At 38.1% G+C, this 21,318-nt stretch overlaps 1 protein-coding gene across 1 annotated transcript in view; it reads left to right on the top strand.

Annotated features, from left to right (window-relative positions):
* The window catches only part of LOC309615922 (uncharacterized protein), a gene marked incomplete at its 5' end in the record, with an annotated part of 457,881 nt that overhangs the window by 309,189 nt on the left and 127,374 nt on the right, over positions 1 to 21,318 (top strand). Inside the window, one exon of the mRNA XM_082366012.1 lies at positions 3,187 to 3,294. The remainder of the gene's footprint in view (positions 1 to 3,186; positions 3,295 to 21,318) is intronic.

Here is a 21,318-nt window from a genome sequence, read left to right as displayed (position 1 = left end):
TACCTGTGCATATTGGGGAAGTTATTTAGCAGCTCTTTGTTTCAAATTTCTCATCTGTAAACTGGGAGTATGACTAGTGCTTACCTAATAAGATTGTTTGTAAACATCTGTAGGGGAGCAAAGCTTGCAACCCCTAAATGCCTCCTTGGCATGCGGATTATTTGGAGTGGAAAAAATTCAAGGCCCAGGAAGAAACTTTGACCTTTCCCATAGCTGTCTAAAAGAATTTGTATAGAGGGCCTGTTCCTGGAATAGAGCTTTGCTGAGATAGCTGCAGAGTGTGGGCTAGGTGCAGTGGGGGAAACGCTAGAGACCAGAGTCCACTCTGTGTCCTGTTGTCTCTGCATGACCCAGCAAACATTTATTTACCAAATATAGTCTTTTCCATCTTCATGTGAATTGCCTTCCTCCCTTTTGAGGTTCCAAAACACTACCCCCAGCATCCTCTTTTGTCTTTAGTTGAAGATGGTATTTGAGGTGAGGGTTTTGGCCTTTTTGGCAAATTACTCAGGTTTCCTGGGTCTCTCCCATGTATACATGGTATTAAACCTTTGTTTGATTTTCTCCTGTTAATCTGTGTCATGTCAATTTAATTCTTAGACCAGCCCGAAGAACCTAGGAAAGTAAAGGAAAATTTCTCCCTCCCCGACACACCGTGTGAGATGTGCGTGCAAGGTTTTTAGAATAGTCCTTGTCATGTGTTACCAATTATTTAAAAATTTCCCATCTTCCCACTTGTTGCTGTTTCTCCTTCCCTATTTCCCCTCTTTGGCTACATATGCTGGCTCTTCATACTCCTGACTGTGTAGGTCCCATGTATATGTGATAGCAATGCCCTGTTCTCTGGACCCACCCTTCCTCTTACCCATAACTGAAAACCTTGTGCAGCAGGTTCTCCACTTAAGATATAATAAAATAAGTCATCGTAAGATGTTAATGACTGAAAATATCTATGCATGTTCTTTCTTCCCTGTCTTTGTATTTAAATAGGGCACAAGATCTTAATTTAAAGCATGAATTCCTAAAAGGTAGGCTTTAAGTTGGGATATATTTCCATTGGTGTTTAGCGCTAGAATATTGATTTCAAGCCATAGATAGAAGGCAGTGGTCAACTCTAGTTGTTTAAAATTCTAATTAACTTCCTTGTTCATTTGCAACTTGTCACTATCACATCCTCATCATTCTGGTTGTCGTCATTTGAATAAGAATAGTCATTTGAGCACTTTCCTTGGCATTTTACAAGATTATCTGATTCCTAAAAAATCTCTGCAAGGTAGGTATTACTCTTCCCTTTTGACATATAAGAGAACCAATAGTCAGAGAAATTGACTCGGCAAAGGCACACAAGTGGTGGATGTTTGCTGTTTGAGCTCAGATTGTGCTCCAAGTAAACCTGGCTCTGAAGGTAATGCTTTAATTCCTATAGAAATAGAATGAAATAAATAGGCACCTGCTTTATGTTCTTCCTGCTCCGGTGGACAGCCACAGGACAGCAGGCTCAGTGCCTGCCTCTTCCCACGATGACCCACAGTTCCCAGCACAGTGCCTTGTTCAGAAGGTCCCACTACATGTTTGTGGGAAGAATACATAGATGCATGAATACATTCATCAAATCTGAACATTTCTCAAGGAATGAGATGTGACTAATGACTGTTGGCTGGGTTTGTTAGTTTTCGTATAATGAATGGTTTAAGAAGTCTGAGGAAATTAAACTACCCCATTCACTGTTCACAGACCATCTTAGTAATGTTAGTAAATCAGAAAAACCAGGTATCTGAATCACATTCATTTGCACCTTATGCAAACAGAACTGCCTACGATCCCAAACAATATCTGACAATTATACGATTAATTTGACCAATAGGGAAACTAGTTCCTAGATCCATCTTAGAATTTAAATGAGCTCACTTAGGTAGTCTCCCTTGTCCAAATTAACTGATCTCTCAGATCCTCTACTGTCTTTGTGCTTTACCTGCCCAACCACAGATGGTGTATTTTACTGTTTTCAGTTATACTGTATTCTGAGTGCGGTCCTACTGGCAACAATTTCAGCACGGTGGGTGGAAATGTATTTCTCATTGCACAGTAAGGCTATTGCAAGTTGCATGGTGAAACCCTATAACTGCTTGCTGTGCTGAAAGTGTGTCTCATGGTGTCCTATACTTTAGTGCCTTATGAACCAAATTTCTGAGCAATATTGAAAATAACAGTAACCGGAAGCATAGATCCAGTGTCACCACAAATTCCTGCTCCAGAGACTAGCTTTCCATTTTTAAACAAAGAGGTGACATGTGGTGCATATCTAAGAGATTCCCTTTTGATGTTTTAGACTTTCTAATTTTTTAAAGAACTCAAAAACATTATATAATATTGATAACATTCAAATAGAGTTCATAGCTGGGACATTCTAAGAAGAGTGCTGTTGTGTCTCTCTTGAGTGATTTCTAACTTCAAAACAATAAATCATAGAACCATGGAGTAAAACTTAAGGGCAAAAACCAAAGATATTTTATACTATGGCACAATTTAAAAAAATAAAGCACATATGTGGGATTCAAATAAATTGCAAAAGCAAGACAGTAATCTAATGGGTTTTTTTTAATATATTTACAATTCAAAAATATTTTCATCACTCTGAATTAAAATTGCACAAGAAGCAACTGATAATGTGTGCAATTGCTTGGGGACATGCAGAAAAATGCAACTGAATTAAAAAACATTAATTACATTGTTCAGAATTTGTATGGTATTTTGTTTCTTAGGTCTGTTTTCTTTCAGGAACTTTGTTGTGTTCCCAGTGAAATGATTCTAAAGCTTTTTTTTAGTAAGTAAGCCTGGTGCATTCATATAACAGATTAAAATTACTCCAAGAAAGGCATTAAAGTCAAATAGATCTATAACCATCCAGTAAAGGTGGACGTACTAAAACTGTATTTTCTTTTGCTGAGTGATTGGGAGAAAAAATTGCCGTAACTTATTGTTTTACTCCAAATAGTAAAAAAAAAAAAAAAAAGCTTACTTTACTAGTCTCTGCTTTTGTGCACTGCTGACTGTGCTTATACATGAATTACTTTCCATATATTGATTTTCTGTTGAAATGAGAATCTGCAAGGTGCTCTAAAATGGATGGGCAGGGTCTTAACGTCTGTAAAGTGGTGTGCTGGTACTGATTCGGGGAAACTTCAGTTTTCAGGCTGCATGTGCCACTTGGAAGGAAGTGGGTTCCTACTGCACACGGGATGTTGGTGGTACCTGAGGCTTTTATGAGCACCCTGGACAGTGAACATTTCTAAGGTGAGGAAACACTACACAGGACTATGTGTCTGTCACCAATGTGATTGCTCAGCCGAGATGCTGAGTTTGGTCCATTTATAATCCAACACAGCCACAAGGTCACCACGATGCAGGGGACATGATGTTCATCAGCAAAATAAAACCTAGGACCTCTTGGGTCAAGCCCTGGAAGAGAATCTCCAAAGGAGAGGAGTCAGCATCAAGTGCCCTAACTGGTCTGTTTTATCTGAGCGTCCTCTCACTCTGATTCCTTGTACCATTAGGGATACACTCAATCCCTTAAAAGGACTTTGATTTTTCTCACAGAACAGCAGACAGACTAGAGCTTTCAAAAGGACTTTTTTAAATACTAAGGGCAAACAAAGTTATAAAATACAGAAATTATAAGCAGAAAATTACAGCCAACATATATATATATAGTTGGCCAAAAAGTTCGTTCGGGTTTTTGGTACCATCATATGGAAAACCCGAACTAATTTTTTGGCCAACCTAATAATATTAGGATTTTCCTGCTATGGCTAACCTTAGCTTCATTCCCAAAAGAGCACCTTTAGCCGAATTCTTCATTTTCTGGCTTCCCGATTACATTTCATGCCTTGCTTCCAGAAAAAAAATGCCTTTATTCACTTGGTCTCTTTGCTACAAAGTCACGAAAGGGTGTTTTAACTCTGATCCTTTCCTGAGCCCTTCCAATTTTTTGGTTTTTAACCTGAGTGACAAGCCGTCACCCTAAAAGAATGTCAGAGCAGGACACATTTCTAGGTGGAAATTGGCTCTATGTATAGGAAGTGGCTTGGTCTCTAGAACCTCAAAATATGATATTCCCTTAAACCAGCATCAGAGCCATATGTATCAATTAATTTGCTTTTGGTCAAGAGTGACAGAAACTTGACTTCATTGGCTTAAATGTTGAGGAAATATATAGCGTCATTTAACAGAAGCAGGGCAGGCCTCAGGTCTGGTTGAGCCGGCAGCTCAGGGTGTCATAAAGGATCCAGATTCTTTCCATTTCATCTGCTGTTCACAGTGTAGACTTCATGCTGAAGCTGAATCCCTGACAATCATAGAGGAACTGCTAGTAGCAAATGATGCTACCTGCTTTTTCAGCCATTTCAGCAGAAAAGAGAGAAGGAATTTCCTCCTGTAACTCTCTCTCTCTGGAAATTGGCCCCTGATGTCTCATTGACCTGATTTGAGTCACATGCCTCTTCCTGAACTGATGTCTGTTTCCGGGGAAATGCCATGATTTGTTGGCCTACGCCTGGCTTCTTGATGCTTGTGTGAGTGAAGAAATTTCCATTATTGGCAAAGACTGCTTAGTACAAACTCTGGAGTAGGGTCAATCCCCAACACTGCACTGCTGATGCACAATGAGGAGTGGTAGAATCAACACGGGACAGTCAATCATGCATGTATCTGTCCGTAAAAATTAATTATCAGCCAAAGGTGATCGAAAGTCCACTCCATTATGCTCTGTCTTTTTAAATGATAAAACTCTTGACTTCTTCATCAAGGGGCTCAGTAAATTGGAGGACAATAGGGATTCTATCTTTTCTCTCACTAGTTTTACGTACACATTTACTTGGAGAGGGGGCTCTTAAGCTGGATATGTTCAGTTTCAGCTAATATGTGTGCTTTCTGTTGCACCTTGACCACTTCACGAGATGTCACACTTCCCAGCCCCATACAGATCTGGGCTTATGAGTTTCTTGGGACAAGGGGATTTTACATAGAAGTGAGGTTGATAAAGACCAAGCAGAGACTTGGGGCTCTGATGGATGTTGCTCATGCTGGCTGGTCAATAGCTATTGATCAATTCTAGCGGCTGTCAAGGAGAGGTCCTCTCTGAACTCCAGTGGGGAGGAGAACTAGCTCTTTGGTACAAGCACCACTCACGTGAGTGGAGACTGGGTGGATTATGGGCTCTGTTTCTGCACCCATGGTGTGTCTGGTTGTTAGCAATGGCCTGGACTTCTGGCTGGGCCATCTCTGCATCCTGACTTGGCTTCAATCTTCAGTCTCTTCACAGTGGAATCTTTTGTCCCAAGCTCCACCAATTTCCACATGTTCTCTTTGTGCCTCCTCAGCAAAGCCCAATGAATCCCATTTCGACCTTGCTCGTCACGTGTTCCTTCAAATCTATTGTTTATTCCTTGAGTTGTTTCTTTCCATCCTTAAGAGCTTTGCACATTCAAAAGCAGGGAGAGACTCCTAAGTTCAACTCCCTGTTTATACAGGCATGTTGATTGAACTGTTTGTCCAACCCTCTGTCTCAGAATCTAACCATTTTCTGTGCCTTTAATTTCAACTTAGTCTCATGATTTATTCTTCTTTGAAAATTACATGCCCTCAGAATCCTGAGGACTGGAATATTTTTTATAAGGTGAAATAATAAATCAATGTGATACTGTGTCATTTATTTTACATTGCTGGCTTTGAGCCAGCTAGATAGTAGGTGCCATGACCCTTGGAGAATCTTTTTAACTTTCTGGAGGTAAACATCTTAAGTAAACTTGCTTGGAATTTTAGAGGAGTTTTAGAACTCAAAAACATCCTTTGCCTAATTTGCAAGGATTGCCTAACATGATCAGTTTATTTTTTATATCAGTATCCTTATTTTTAAGACATTATTGATGAACTTTTAATTAATATCACAATATTTATATATGTAATAATAATATTGACTAGTATTTAGAATGCTTTGAGAGATTACAGAGTGTTTTCTTATTTTTTTATCTCAGTTATTTTAACTTATGATGGAAGATGTAAATAATATTTCTATTCTACAGAAAGTTAAAGCAACAAGCTCAAGGTCATGTATGCAAAGTGGTGGAGTTGATGTTTGGACAAATACAATCTAACTCCAAAACCCGAACTCTTTCTATTGGAGCAAGCTACTTGTATTTACCACTGGGAAAGCCCCTCTACTAAAATCTAACTGCTCCCTTAGCCTCCGTGACCTCTTTCCCTTTTTGCCTTGGAAAGAATTGATGGACACTAAGAAAACATTTCGATGCATTTGAATAAAATGAAAAATGGTTTTATAATCTCAACGACAAGGAAGAAGGCTAAAAGGGATTTTGTTATTTTTGAAAGGACACCCACTGCTACATAATATATAGCTTGTTGACTCAGGGAGTGATCTAACTCATTTTTGTAAAGGACAGCACTATTTCCTTAAAATTATAGGCTAATTAGTTTCTTAGCTGTTCCATCTGAAAAGCAGCTCAATGCCAATTACCTAATTGGCATACTGCAGACTTCCTTCTCCTAGGCCTATATTTTATGAGAAGAGAAGGAAAGGTTTAAGCTGAGAAAGGGAAAAGTAGCCTTTGATACCTAAGAACTGGCCTGACACTATCAGCTGGGTGTTGGTGTTTCTAGGAGCTGCCCTTGAGAAACTCACAGCAAGGCCTTGTATTTGTCTATCTCACAAAGTACCAGCATCAGGCAAGGCCACTCTGTGACCATGAGATGAAGTGAGGCACAAAAGGAGACCACTCTGTAATCTTGTCTACACACAAACAGAACAGGGTTATGTGCAAAACACAAAATACCACACATTCCCCAATCTTGCATAATATGAGTAACTGCTGCTTCTTTCCTGATCACAGCTTTAGCCTCACTCTACACTCCCCTTCTTGTCTATAAAATATGGTTTTAGAATTTCTCCTGTTTCCTGAAAGCATTGCTTCACATCCTGAAACTTCTCCAAAGTCGCCTAACCCAAGCCTGATAACTGTAGTAAGTTCTTTTTAATATCCTCTTACTGAGACATCCCATGGCTCTCCATGGTGTGTGTCTCCCTTATTACAATGAGCAATAAGTCTAATGTTTAAATACAGAGGTGTTTCTCCTGGTAGATTTTGGCTGGAGGCCGTTGACAAAGTTCGGTTATTCAACAAGAGGAAAGATTTAAGCATAGTGTATTCCATTAACGTCTTTAGTTATACACTTTATTACCTTGGAGAAATCTTCTGGGAGTAGTAGAAGGTTAATTGTGGTTGTCGTTGATAGGAATAGTTTATGGATTATCAATATGATCTCCATAGACACCAGTCCCACCCAGGTGTTGACAGTTATTTAGAATTTGCACTTTATGCAAGGTCAGTAGTAAAGATTTTGGATAGTTCTTACACCAGTTTGCAGTGGGTAAACTAGAGCTATGCCTTGAATCTATTTTTAGTAGTCCAGCTACTATTACTAGCAGTGTAACTTTCGAAAAGGTGTTTAGCTATTTGTGAAATGGATGATGATAGTACCAAAATCACAGGGATGTTGTGAGGATTGAGTGAGATAATATGTCGTATATTAAGCACTCAATATATTTTAGCAATTATAATGATTTTCACTATTATCATGACTTAGGAGTGGTATGTTAGTCTGCTCAGGTTGACATAACAAAATACCATAGACCAGGTAGGTCAAACAACAGAAATTTATTTCTCAGTTCTGGAGACTGAAAGTCTAAGATTAACATGCCAACATAGTGAAATTCTGGTGAGAACACTCTTCCTGACTTCTTTCTTGCTGTGTCCTCACATTGGGGTTGGTAGGGCAGAGAGAGATAGAGAGAGAGAGACTGAGAGAGAGAGGGAGGGAGGGAGAATGCGAATGAGCACAAGCTCTCTGGTCTCCTTCTAAGGGCACTAATCCCATCATGGAGGTCCCACCCTCATGACCTCATCTAAACCTAATTATCTTCCAAAGACCCATCTCCAAATACCATCACAATGGGGGTTAGGGTTCCAGCATATGAATTCTGGGAACACCTAATTCAGTTTACAGCAAGTGGTCTTCTCTTTTAACTCATGAAAGAGCTAAAAAGTAACTATATTAAAACCCAAATAATAATTTTTGGTGGTCAATTCCCTCAATATTGGTTTATGGTTAATCATTTGATACAGTACGTTCTGTAGGATATATCAAAAATTTACATCGTTCAAGGTTACACTTTCTACGAGTCCCTTATGGAGATTTTTCATGACCTTTCCCATCTGTGCCTCCTCCAGCCTCTCTGGGCTGAGGCAGTGTGTCTTTCTATTAGGACTGAAGCAATTATCAGACTTCTCAGCTTCTGTAAAAGAATGGAAGTTCCACCCCCAGCTGGGCTGACTCAGAAGACAAGTGGCTCTGGATTTAACTGAAAAGATAAAATATTGCACTTTAGGTACTTACTGAGTATTATCTCAAACTCTCTGCCACTTACTGTTCGTTAAAAGCTCCGTTTAGAGAACTAATACTTACATGTTGTGACCCATTTATTCCACTATGCTTTCTAAAATCTATGCTAAATTTAAGTCAGAGCAGGATAGTTGAGTACCTGGATTGTATCATTTTGGCTCATGTAGGATTGCTTTTACAAATTGGGTTTTGTGATTGTGCTTGTCAGTCTGCATTAGATGTCTCAAACTAAGGTCTTCTGTTACTTACTGCTAAATCTGGTGAGTGGTAGAGTGTCTAGAAAAATAGTAAGTGTTCAGTGTTTGTTTAGTGAATGAATAAACAAATGAATAAATGATTACATAGGTATTTGGTATTCATTACACTACATTCATTAGGATGGGAGAAATTTCTCATAGGACTTAGTACTAAGACCAGAAGCATTTTATCAGTATTTAAAATCTTTTTATTTTTAAGTTAACATATGGTAAAATTAACTTTTTGGGGGGCATAGAGTCAGTAGAATGTACAGTCAGTAGGTGTGTAGTAGAATTTTAACATATGTCTACCTTCAGGTAACCATCACCACAACAGGATACAGAACAGTTTCATCACACCAAAAAACTCCCTTGTGCTTTCATTTTGTAGTCATACTTTCTCCCTCCCCCTAATCCCTAGCCACTGATCTGTTGTCAATCACTACAGTTTTGTCTTTTTGACAATATCATAAAAATAGGATCATACAATATGTAACCTTTTGAGAATGGCTTCTTTCATTTAACATAATGCCTTTGAGATCATCCAAGTTGTTGTATCATTAATTTATTTCTTTTTATCGCTGGGTAGTATTCCATCATATGAATGTAACATTATCTTCTCACCCATTGAAAGGTGTTTGGGTTGTTTCAGGTTTTATTTATTATACATAAAGCTGCTGTGATCATTCATGTACTGTTGTGGGTGGGGGTGTGTATAAGTTTTTGTAACTCAGGGGAAATAACTACAAGTGAGAATATGGGATCATACAGTAAGTCTATGTGTACCTTTGTAATAAACTGCCAACTGCTTTCCAGAGCAGGGGTGCTGTTTTACATTCCCACCAGTGATGTATGAGAGTTCCGGTTGCTCTGCATGCTTGCCAACCCTTAGTATTGTCAGTAATTGCTTTGGACATTCTAATAGATATGTTATAGTATCTCATCATAGTTTTAATTTGTGTTTCCCTAATGGCTAATGATATTGTATATCTTATCAGGCACTTAACTGCCTTCTGTATATACTCTTTTGTGAAGTGTTCAAATCTCTTGCTCATTTTTTAAAGACTGGGTTATTTTCTTACTGTTGAGTTTTGAGATTTCTTTGTGTATTTTGGATAAAAGGTCTTTGTTGAATATGTGATTTGCAAATATTTTCTCCCAGTCTATACTTTGTCTTTCTTTCTTTTAACAGTGTCTTTCACAGAGTAAACCTTCTTAATTCTGATTGGGTCCAATTTATTATTTTTTTTCTTTTATATCTACGAACTTTTGCCAATTTTTTGCCTTCACCATAGGAAATGTTTGTCATAAGTTTTCTCCTGTTTTTCTCTGAATGTTTTATAATTTTGCATCTATATTTAGGTCTGACATTCATTTCAGTTAATTTTTACATAAGGGGTAATGTTTTGGTTGAGGTCCTTCTTTTTTCTTTCTTTCTTTTGCTTATGGATGACCAATTGCTCTGTACCATTTGTTGAAAAGGCTATTCCTTTGTTAAATAGCTCTGAATATGAACTGGCCATATTTGCTATATTTGCATGAGTCTATTTCTGCACGGTCTATTCTGTTCTATTAATCTATATGTCTATCCTTTTTCCAATATTACACTGTTTTGATACCATAACTTTATAGTAAGACTTAAAATGGGGTGGTGAGATTACTTCAACTTTATTCTTAGTTTTGAAAATTGCCTTGACTATTTCAGTGCCTTTGCCTTCCATATAAATTTTAGAATTAGCTTGTCTGTATCTACCAAAAATCCTGCAAAGACTTTGATTAAGATTGAGTTAAACCTATAGATCATTTTGTGGGAGAAATGGCATCTTAATAATATGGTGTCTTCAAATCCACAAACGTGAGGTGACTCGATTTATAAAGATCTTCTTTCATCATTTTGTAATTTTCAGCATACAAATTCTGCATGTGTTTGTTTAGATTTATACCTAAATATTTTATCTTTTGGAGCTAATATAAATGGTATTTTAAAAAATTTCAGTTTCTGCTTGTTCATTAGTGATATAAATATAATTGATTTTGGTGTTTTGACTTTGTATCCTACATCCTTGCCAAACTCACTTATTTGTCTTAGGAGATTTATTGTAGATTACTTGGGATTTTCTAGGCAGACAATCATGCCATATATCAAAAGAGAGAGTTTTATTTCTTCCTTTCCAGTGTGTATGCATTTTTGTTCTTGTTCTTGCCTTATTGTTCTGACTAAGAATGCCAGTACAATTTTGAATAGAGGAGGTGAGATGGACTTCCTGTGTTGTTCCTTACCTTAGGAGGAAAGTATTCAGTCTTTCACTCTTCAGTGTGATGTTAGCTGTGGGTTGTAGATGTCTTTTATCAGGCTGAGGAAGTTCTCTTCTGTTCCTAGGTTGCTTAGAGTTTTTATCATGAATGGATACTGGATTTTGTCACATGTTTTCTCTGCATCAATTTATATGATCATGTGGCTTTTCTTCTTTAGAGTGTTAAAATATGGTGGATACATTGACTGATTTTCATATATTAAACCAGCTTTGCATTTGTTGTGATGGGTCATACTTTTTATATATTCCTGGATTTGACTTGCTGATACTTTGTTAAGGATTTTTGCATTTGTGGTTTATTCTGTGGTTATCTTTCTTGTTCAGTCTTTGTTTGGTTATGGTATGAGAGTGATGCTGGCTTCATAAAATGACTTGGAGGTGTTTCCTTTTCTTATGTTCTCTGGAAAAGATTGTGTAGAATTGATGTTATTTCTTTTTCAAATGTTTGGTAGAATTCACCAGTGCAACCATTTAAATCTGAAGATTCATTTTCTGGAATTCAATTCTTTTAAATTTGTTGAGGATTTTTTAATGGTCCAAGATATGTGTATCTTGGTGTATCTGTGGACATTTGAAAACAATGTGTATTCTGCTATTGCTGAGCGGAGTATTCTATAAATGTTGTTCCACTTTCTTCTGGCCTCCATGGTTTCTAGTGAGAAATACACAGGAATTAAAATCATTGTTCTTGTATAAACAATGCATTATTTTTCTCTGGATGTTTTCAAGATATTTTCTTTGTGTTTAGTTTTCGTCAGCTTGATCGTAATACGTCTGGACATGAATTTATTGTATTTGGGATTCACTGCACTTTCTGTATTCCATCAAATTTAGGAAGTTTTCATCCATTATTTTTTCAAATATTTTGTCAGCATTATGCTCTTTCCTTTTACTCTGGGCTTCTGATGACATAAATATTAGATCTTCTGATATTATCTCATAGGTCCCTGAAGCTCTGTTCATTAAAAAAAAACAAAATGTTCCTCTGTGTTTTTCAGATTGGATAATTTCTATTGATCTATTTTCAAGTTCATTGAATCTGTCCTCTGTCATTTCCATTTTGCTATTAAGCCCATATAGTATGCTTTTTTTTTTTACTTTGGTTATTATATTTTTTTCAGTCCTAAAATTTCTCCTTGGTTCTTCTTTCAATCTTCTGATTCTTTGCCAAAACTTTCTAGCTCTCCAGTTATTTCAACTGTGCTTGCAATTGCTTGTTGGTACATTTTTTATAGTAGCTGCTTTAAAGTCTTTGTCAGACAATTTCAACATGTGTGTCACCTTGGTAGTGACATCTATTTGTTTTCTTTTCCCATGTAAATTAAGATTTTCCTGTTTTTCAATATATTGAGTTAATTTGGATTGTATACTGGACATTTTGAATATTATGAAACTGTACATATTGTTTAAATCCAATGGAGGGTGTTGATATTTTTCTTTCAGCAGGCAATCAGTCCAGCTGGGCTCAGCCTGCACATTTCCACCAATCTTCTATTGGCTGTGGTTTCAATGTTCTTTCATCTTCAAAGCCCTTTTGGTACTATTTAGTTCTATTTCACATGTGTGTTACCCAGTGGCCATTTCCAGGACCCGGGTGGTGGTCTAACCTGGGTGGTATTCTATACCTTGATTCAGTTCTCAGAGTCTTCACTATGGTGTTTAGGATTCAGTCCACACATGTGCAGCTCACGGTGAGTCTCAGTGGTCATAAACTGCTTTATGGGATCAGTTTCCTGAGTTCTTCCCTCTCAGTGATCTCCCTGGTACATTCCAGTTCTTTGGATACTCTTTTCAATATTTTGGCCAGAAACTTAAGACTTTATTTACCTCACATTGCCATGTACTCCTATGATTGTGCCCATGTCTGTGGCCAAGAGGTGAAAGGACAGGGAGAGAGAAAAAGCATCAGGGGTTCACCCATTCTCTTGGGACTGGAGCTCCTCTGATCAGGGAAGAAGTGTCCCCTTCCACAGAGTTTTAGTTGCCTGCTGTTCCAGGTGCTGCTGCTATTGGTGTCGGTAGACCTCTTTCTCATTCCTTGAGCCTCAGTCGTGGGCTTCTTCTGGGGCTATCCCAGTCCTCATTAATGCCCTCGCCTCTGTTTCTTCTAAGTCCTGGCTGGAACAACTGGAGAAAAACAGCGCTGAACTCACCAACAGTTCGTCAATACTTTGGATTTTGGTCTGCTTTCCTAATATACCTGCTACATTCCAGAGCCTTTAAACAGCTCTTCCTTGCATTCTGTCCAGCTTTTATGGCTGCATTCAGTGTCAGAGACAGGGCGGTGAGCGCTTACTCCATATTACCTGGAACAAGAACCCTGTTGTGGTTCGCTTTTACATTCTGAACTTAACAACTCGTGTAACTTATAGTTTATCTCTCACTGCCTTTCAGAGATTTTAGAGCCAAGTTTTGGCTGACTTATGCCCATATTCCCAGCCCTAGTTACTCTGTGGTGTTTTGAACATTTAGCCACTATGTCATATCTCAGAAGTTTGAGAAAGTCCTAGGAAATCTAGGTAAACATCATCTCCTAAACCTTACTTTTTCCCCATGCTGTCCTCTTGAATCATGTGTGCATGTGTATGTGTTTTACACTCTGAAGAATCTTGTGATCTAGCTAAGGTGAAAGGAAGACACTTGTAAAACAAACGTGATTCATTCTTGTAAGATTATTCACAGTTTTCTGAATGTAATATGCTATTTAGTGCTTTCATGCTAATGCTTATAGTGTTCTTTCTAGAATGATTTTGCATCCTTCTATGACTGGAAAATTCCTAGTCATCCCGCAAAGGCCTTCGGACTGTGTTTTTATTTCTTTCAGCCTCTTTAATTGATCTGCTGTAGGCAAAGCTGGTTGCTTTTTTTATGCTTCAAGAATGCTTCATTCACATACCAATATTATGATACTGTGGTATGTTACATTATTGTTTCCAATTGTCTGCTCCTTCCCCTGTAAGAGTATAACACATCCCCACCCTTGCCATGATGCCAAGTAGATGGTGTTTTCCTGTTCCGTAGTCAGGATGGGCCATATGACTTTCTTTGGCTGATAGAATATGAGTGGACGTGTGTCCTTTCAAACAGCAACTTATACATGCTGTGCGGTTTAGTTCATCCTTTTGTTTTTGCTATCGGCCATGAGAACAGGGTATCTAGGTGGGGGTCACACTTTCAGCCAATGTCCAGAATGAGAAGACACGTGGAGTGGAGACAAGCAGAGCCCCAGATGACCTGCAGACCAATAAGTGAGAAATACATGATTGTTGTTGAGTAAGCCACTGTGATTTTCAGGTTTATTATTATTATTATTATTAAAAATCTAAGAGAATGTCTGATTCTCCAGCTAGACTGCTCAACAGGGTCAGAAGCTGCATGGGCAGAGCTTAAAATGTGAGAGGTACTTGTGGAAGGCTGTGGAGGCTAAAAGACCAAAGAAGACAATGGGACCAATGAGGATTTCACACATAGGAGTTCCTGGGGCCTCTGGCGCTTCCAGCCTTAACCTCCTGGGGCAAATTCAGACCAAATGAACAATGAATGGATTGGCCCAGTCTGAGTATATACTTTTTTTTTCTTTTTTTTAAGAGTTTATCTCTCTTTTTTTTTTTAATTAATTAATTTTATTTTTGGCTGTGTTGGGTCTTCGTTTCTGTGCGAGGGCTTTCTCTAGTTGTGGCAAGTGAGGACTACTCTTTATCATGGTGTGCGGGCCTCTCACCATCGTGGCCTCTCTCGTTGCGGAGCACAGGCTCCAGATGCGTAGGCTCAGTAGTTGTGGCTCACGGGCCTAGTTGCTCCGCGGCATGTGGGATCTTCCCAGACCAGGGCTCGAACCCGTGTCCCCTGCATGGGCAGGCAGATTCTCAACCACTGCGCCACCAGGGAAGCCCCTGAGTATATACTTTGGAATGGCACTGGTTTTCTGGTACTGATTGAGTCCAGGGGTAGCCAAGTATGGTTCACAAAAGCATATACAATATGATCCATACTTCAGTGGGATTCAATCTAGGAATGAGATGGCTTAAATTAACTGAGATACTGATAAACTGGATGACCTTGAACAAATCACTAATCTCTCTCCTCAGCCTCGTTTTTTTATCATCCATAAAAATGAAGGGGCGTAAGGGTGGATAAGAGTTAGTTTACCCATTTTCAAAGGTCCCTTTTTTTAGTGTTATTTTTTTCTCTGATCTTCTGTTGAAACATTTTTGCTTTAGTTCTTTGTATGCCTAGATAGTTTAGGTGTATCCACAGAAGGGGCCAAGTTAATGTATGGAAGGCTCCTGCATAGACATGCCATTTCAATTATTTGGGATTTTATTAGAGTAAAGAACTACAGGTTGCATCACTAAACAGAACCATCAGCAGATCAACTGAGTTTGGTGCCAGCCAGGCTGGGAGTGTGCAGGCTTTTCTGAGCATCTCAGCATCTTGGCTGTGAGCTGCCTTCTCAGCTTGCTCTCCAGCTTTGCTTGGTCCCTTTAAGCCGCTCTCAACTCCCAACCCTATGGCTTCTTTGCCCTGTCCCTGGCAAGGACAAATAGACCTATGTCCTTCTCGGCTGTCTGTTGCTGTTTCTACTCAGAAAGGAAAGGAAAGAGACTGTATTTGGGGCTTCTCATGTGCCCCTGATGAAAAGTGCAGTTGGTCTCTTGTGGTTCAGGGTCCTAGGAGTTGTACATAAAGACTCACAGAAAAATTGAGCTGGAAAAGAGATTACCCAATTCCTAATTTAGAGATGAGATATCAAAACCCAGAGATTTTGACTTACTTAACCCAGCAAAGCCAACTAGTGGGAAGTTTGGGGATAGAAATTGGATCTGTGAGCCTTCCCCTCAAAACTAAAGACTGAAGATTCAGGAATCTGAGGAAAAATAAACTACATAATAAAATGCAAAATGATCCCTAAATTATACCAGGTTAGAAGCAGAAAAGAGATCTGCTAGCTCAGCTCCAGTCTCCTTAGCTCTTATCCTCCTCTGCCCTTAAACATGTCATTTTGGTCTGACCGCTTGACAACAATCCATCTTTTCAAAGTCTTTTGCATCAGCTTTTAAGCAGCAACAACTAAAACACTGAAAAAAAAAAAGAAAAGAAAAGAAAAGATAGAGCAAAAGAAAGCACAGCGAAAGACCCAGTAGGCTGCTGGTGTTTTGAGGATCACAAGAAAATTGACAAATCACTCAGCCTGTAAGCCTTATCTACTGTAGTTATCAATTATGTATCATAATTCTTGCTTGTAAAGTCCTTTGAAATATTCAGACATAAGATTCTAAAGGGACAAAGTAATTAAAATGATTAGTTACAGCAGAAAAAAGTCTAAATCAATGTTCCATGTAGTGTCCATCATATTCCATTATGCTTAGTTCTTATCCCCCCTGTTGCAGGTACAGGAGATGAGCTAAGAGACACAGAAAGGGTGGGATTCATTTGTGGGGGACTTGGGAGGGCAAAAACTAGTCCTTGCTCAGCATATGTTGAGCAAGATATTGCCTGATTCATATTGCCTCATTCAGTATTTCTAAAAAGCCCCTCCAAAGAAAGAAAGGTAAGAAAACTGAGGGTCAGAAAGGATACATTTCTCCAGATCACACAATACCTAGACTTGAATGCAGACCTTTCTAACTCCAAAATCGATACTCTTGAGTTAGGTTGATTTCTTCCCTTGGTTTATGTGTGCATCTTAAAAGTAAGTGGGAGAGCTGGACAAGGGGTGGGTAGTGGGGTGAGAAGAGATATGTGAACAACATTGCCTGGCTCTCTGTACACATTTATTAATTCATTGTTTCATACATTGCTTGCTGACTATTCTCAAGATACTGTAAGATAGAGACGAAGCTGACACAGTCCCCATCTTCAAGGAATTTAGGATCTTGTAAGCGGAAGAATAATCACTAAAAGACTGCAGGAAAGTATTCTAAGTACTCAGATGGATGTGTAAGAGCAAAGGTAGTTTAAAATTTCTATACAGAAGGGGCAATTAGATCTTGTCAGTTGTCTCTGAATATCCATTCCCACCTCTTTCTATGTCCTGTCTTGTGCTGTGAAAGGCTAGAAAGCAAAAATCTAGTTTTCCCAGACTCTCTTACAGCTAGGGTTCTCAGTGTAAAATAGGTTCTGCCAAATAGCTGCATATGCATGAGTCTTGGAAAGCAGGAGCAAGGCAGAGGTCATCTTCCTGATGCTCCTGCTGATAAGCTGGGCTCAGAGTTGTGGATGTCAAATGTCAGGAGGCAGGTATAGCAGCTAAAACCAATTTCTCTATCACTTGCCTTGTGGGAGTCATAAGACAGTTGTGATGGTTGCAACAGTTGCGTTGATGACAGGGTCGTCTTGATTCTTATGGCGGACGGTTCTTGAATCCAATAATTCCGAGGTCACCCCTGGCTCCTTCTCCTCCTCCTTCCAACAATTTTATAAGCACTTAATCCTTTAATCAATCTTTCTTATTTATATATGTAGAGTAGGATCTATTTCCTGCCCAAATGCCTGATGGATATAAAGGGGCTTAGGGAGAGGAATTGTTTGGAAGGGGAAGGGAGTAAAGAACTTTTCTGGAGAAGTCATTTGCATGGCGACCACTTTGTGTCGCTTAATTGTGTGTTTATTTCGATTGGCTTAGGCAATAAATGGCTTTAATGGATAGGCTTGCTCCAAACAAATAACACCAACATTTTCTCTGTCTTTTTTTTCTTTCTTTCTGCTGTTATGTTCCTGTTTAAATCACCTGTGTATCCTAACCTCTCAATTGAATATAGGCAAGAATATCAGACAAAGCCAATTAAACTATCCCATTTATGTTTTGTTTTGTTCCTGTAGCTAATATTAGTTGGAATGATTCTCACCCATCCCAGGTCAAGAATCTGTGAGACATGGGACGAAGCACTAAATTAAACCTACTTTTAAACCAAAACTAATCTTTAAACTAAAAAGTATAATAGTGATGTGATACAGAAAAACACTGAATTTTTAAGATTATATTAGACTATGTTCGTTTTGAAACAGGATGTCTGTATTGAATGCTGAAACCCATTTCAGCATGACGATAGCATGTTTTTCTCTTTTACTGACTAAGATAAAGAAATAACTGGTGGTTTGCTAACTTCTATATGGATTTGCTGGTTTTTATTAATAATTACTTATGTGCTGTTTGCAACAAGTGTGGACCTAGAGGTTATTATGCTAAGTGAAATAAGTCAGACAGAGAAAGACAAATACTCTATGCTTTCATTTATATGTGAAATCCAAAAACAAATGAACAAACAAAACAAAACAGAAATAGACTCATAAATGCAGAGAACAAACTGGTGGTCCTCAGAGAGGAGGGGATTGGGGGAGTTGGGCAAAATAGGTGAAGGGGATTAAGAAGTACAAACTTCCAGTTATAAAATACATAAGTCATGAGAATGTAATGCTGTAATGCATAGGGAATATAGTCAATAATATTGTAATAACTTCATATGGTGACAGATGGTTACTAGACTTATTTGGTGATCAATTCATAATGTGTATAAACATTGAATATGTTGTATACCTGAAACTAGTAAATATAACCTTACATGTCAACTATACTTCAGTAAAACAATATAAAGGAAAAAATAATTATTTAGGTACCTTAAGATCTGTAAGTATAAAAAATATTTTGCTTCTATTTGCGATGCATCCTATAATCATTTCTATGAAATGTATTTGTTTAATCATATAAGCTAATAAGTGAATTGGTTACATCATTTTAGCCTACCAGACAAGAACTGTGCCTGGTGCACTTCTGGCTTTTAATAAATACCCATTTGTTAAAAAATGCCCTGCTTGAAAAAAAACAAAACAAAACTGAGAGAGTATAACAGTCATCCCAAACAATCCCTTGTACTGTCTCCCTAGTTTCTACAGTCTAGAGAGAATAATAAGGGTCCTGATAAGGTAGTAATAAGACTGGTCTATGAGATGTGGATTGAGAGGTAGCGTGGCTAGTCAGGGAAGACTCCGAAGAGCAGGCAGCTCTTGTGTTGAGTCTCGGAAGATGGAGGTCCTTTGCCTGGTAGATACGGGGAAGGGCGGGGTGTTCCAGGTAGAGGAGCTGAAAGTAAAAGAAGGCATTGGGAATCCACAGAACTGCAAATTGCTCAGCGTGACTAGAGTACAGGGGGTTGGCAGAGGGAAACCTAGAGAGACCCTCACTGGTCCAAACCTTCAGGGTAAGGTCCACCTCACCACAGAGTTTGCATTGGGACAATGGGATATTTTGATGGGTTTTAAGCCTGGAAGCCACATGATTGGTTTGACTTTTGGGAAGAACATTCTGGCTGCAGCAATGAGGATGGAGAATGATACTGGTGCTGGAGGACATTTGGGAAATTCAGTGAGAGAAGGAGTCAGATGACAGAAGGTCGATTCCAGTGGGCTGAAGTGTGAAAGGTGAGGTGTGCTACCAGAAGTGCAGATTTGTCCTCAGAGAAGGTAAGTTGGGAGGCAAAGGAGGGGGAGACACTACCTTGAGAGAGCTACAGGGTCAAAAGTGCTTTTTATTTATTTATTTGTTTGTTTGTTTGTCTAATGTGTGAGACTTCAGAAAGCTTATTGGTTAAATGGAAGAAACAAGGAAAGAAAGGCACTAGAAATACAAGAGAGGCAAGTTTATTTTTTATGAGACTTAAATAAATAATATACAATACTGAAATAAGGTCCAGATTTTTCTAATGATAAAAATCAGAATCACACAATATATTAGAAGATAATATAGGTAATGATGTTTATAATCTTTTGATGGAAAAGTATGGTAGACAGAAGAATGGCCCCTCACAGATTTCCATGTCCTATTTCTTGAAGCCTGTTAATATATTACCTTACATAGCTGAAGGGGCTTGAAAGTTTATTAGATTAAGAGTGTTGAGATGGGGAGATTATTCCAGATTATTTGGGAAAATGCAATATAATCATAAGAATCTTCATAAAAGGAAGGTAGGAGGGTCAGAGTCAGAGATGGAGATGGGAGATGTGATGAAGGAAACACAGATGTGTTTGTGTGTGTGTGTGTTAGAGAGAGAGAGAGAGAGAGAGAGAGATTTGAAGATACTACACTGCTAGACTTAAAGATGGAGAAGGAAGGGGCCATGAGCCAAAGAAAGCGGGTAACCTTTAGAAGCTGGAAAAGGAAAGGAAATGGATTCTTTCCTAGAGCCTCCAGAAGGAATGCAGCCCTGCCAACACCTTGATTGCAAGACTTCTGACCTCCTGAATTTCAAGCTAACAATTTTGTGTTGCTTTAAGCCACAATTTTGGGGTAATTTGTTACAGTAGCATAGAAAGCTAATACAAGGAGATATGAGATGGAAACCGAAAAGCAAAGGGAAAATGGCTATTCTTAAAAAGTTTTAAACTTTTTGTATTCTTTCCAAATCATAAACCTGCTGCAAGACAATTGAAAACTGAGAAAGGTTATACAAAAGGCAATATATGTGCAGACAAAAAGGAGTTAAAAACAATGCTAATACAAAGCAAACTAAAATCAGTATGAAAAGACTAATCTAATAGAAAGTGAGAAAAGAATAATAAATTGTTAATGTCAAAAGAAATCCAGAACCAAATAGGTAAATATGTGTTGCTAAGAAATGCAAATTAAAACATTGAAATAACCTTTTTTTAATCTGGACAAGCAGCAGTGATTTATTAGACACCCAGCGCTGGCCAGGGTATAGGGAACAACAAGCACTGCCATAAACTCTAGGTGAAGTTAGAATTTGGTAAAAGCTTTCTAGACAGCAATTTGGCATTTATTACTTAAATGGTAATTGTATTTACTCTTTGATTTAGCAATTTCGTTTCTAGGATTTCATTCTTTAAAAATGCTGACTCATGTGAACAAAGATATATATACGTAAGAGTGTTCCTAGTAGCATTGCTTACATAGAAATAAAATGGAAATAAACTAAAATGGGTATAATTAGGAGAATGTTTGAAAGACATTTGCCATATTCAAATAAAAGACATTTGCCATATTCAAATAATGGACTACTATGGCCCCTTTAGAGTATTGAGGTAGATAAGAGACAATATTTATAATACATTGATAAGTGACCAAAGCTAGTCAAAAATATGTATATTCTGATTCTATCAGAAAATGTGTATATGTGTTATGTGCATTTATATATTTGTGAATTACATGCACAAATAATTTTGTATCAGTATATACTTGGAAAAAAATCTTTCAGAATTTACAAACAAACGGTTAACAGAGGAAAGGTTGTGATTACAGGAGGCTTTTGCCTTCCGTTTTATTTATTTCTCTA

The sequence above is a fragment of the Balaenoptera borealis genome, assembly GCF_965194805.1.
Source record: "Balaenoptera borealis genome assembly, chromosome: 18".
NCBI lineage: Eukaryota > Metazoa > Chordata > Mammalia > Artiodactyla > Balaenopteridae > Balaenoptera > Balaenoptera borealis.
This window is presented reverse-complemented; position numbering and strand designations above follow the sequence as displayed.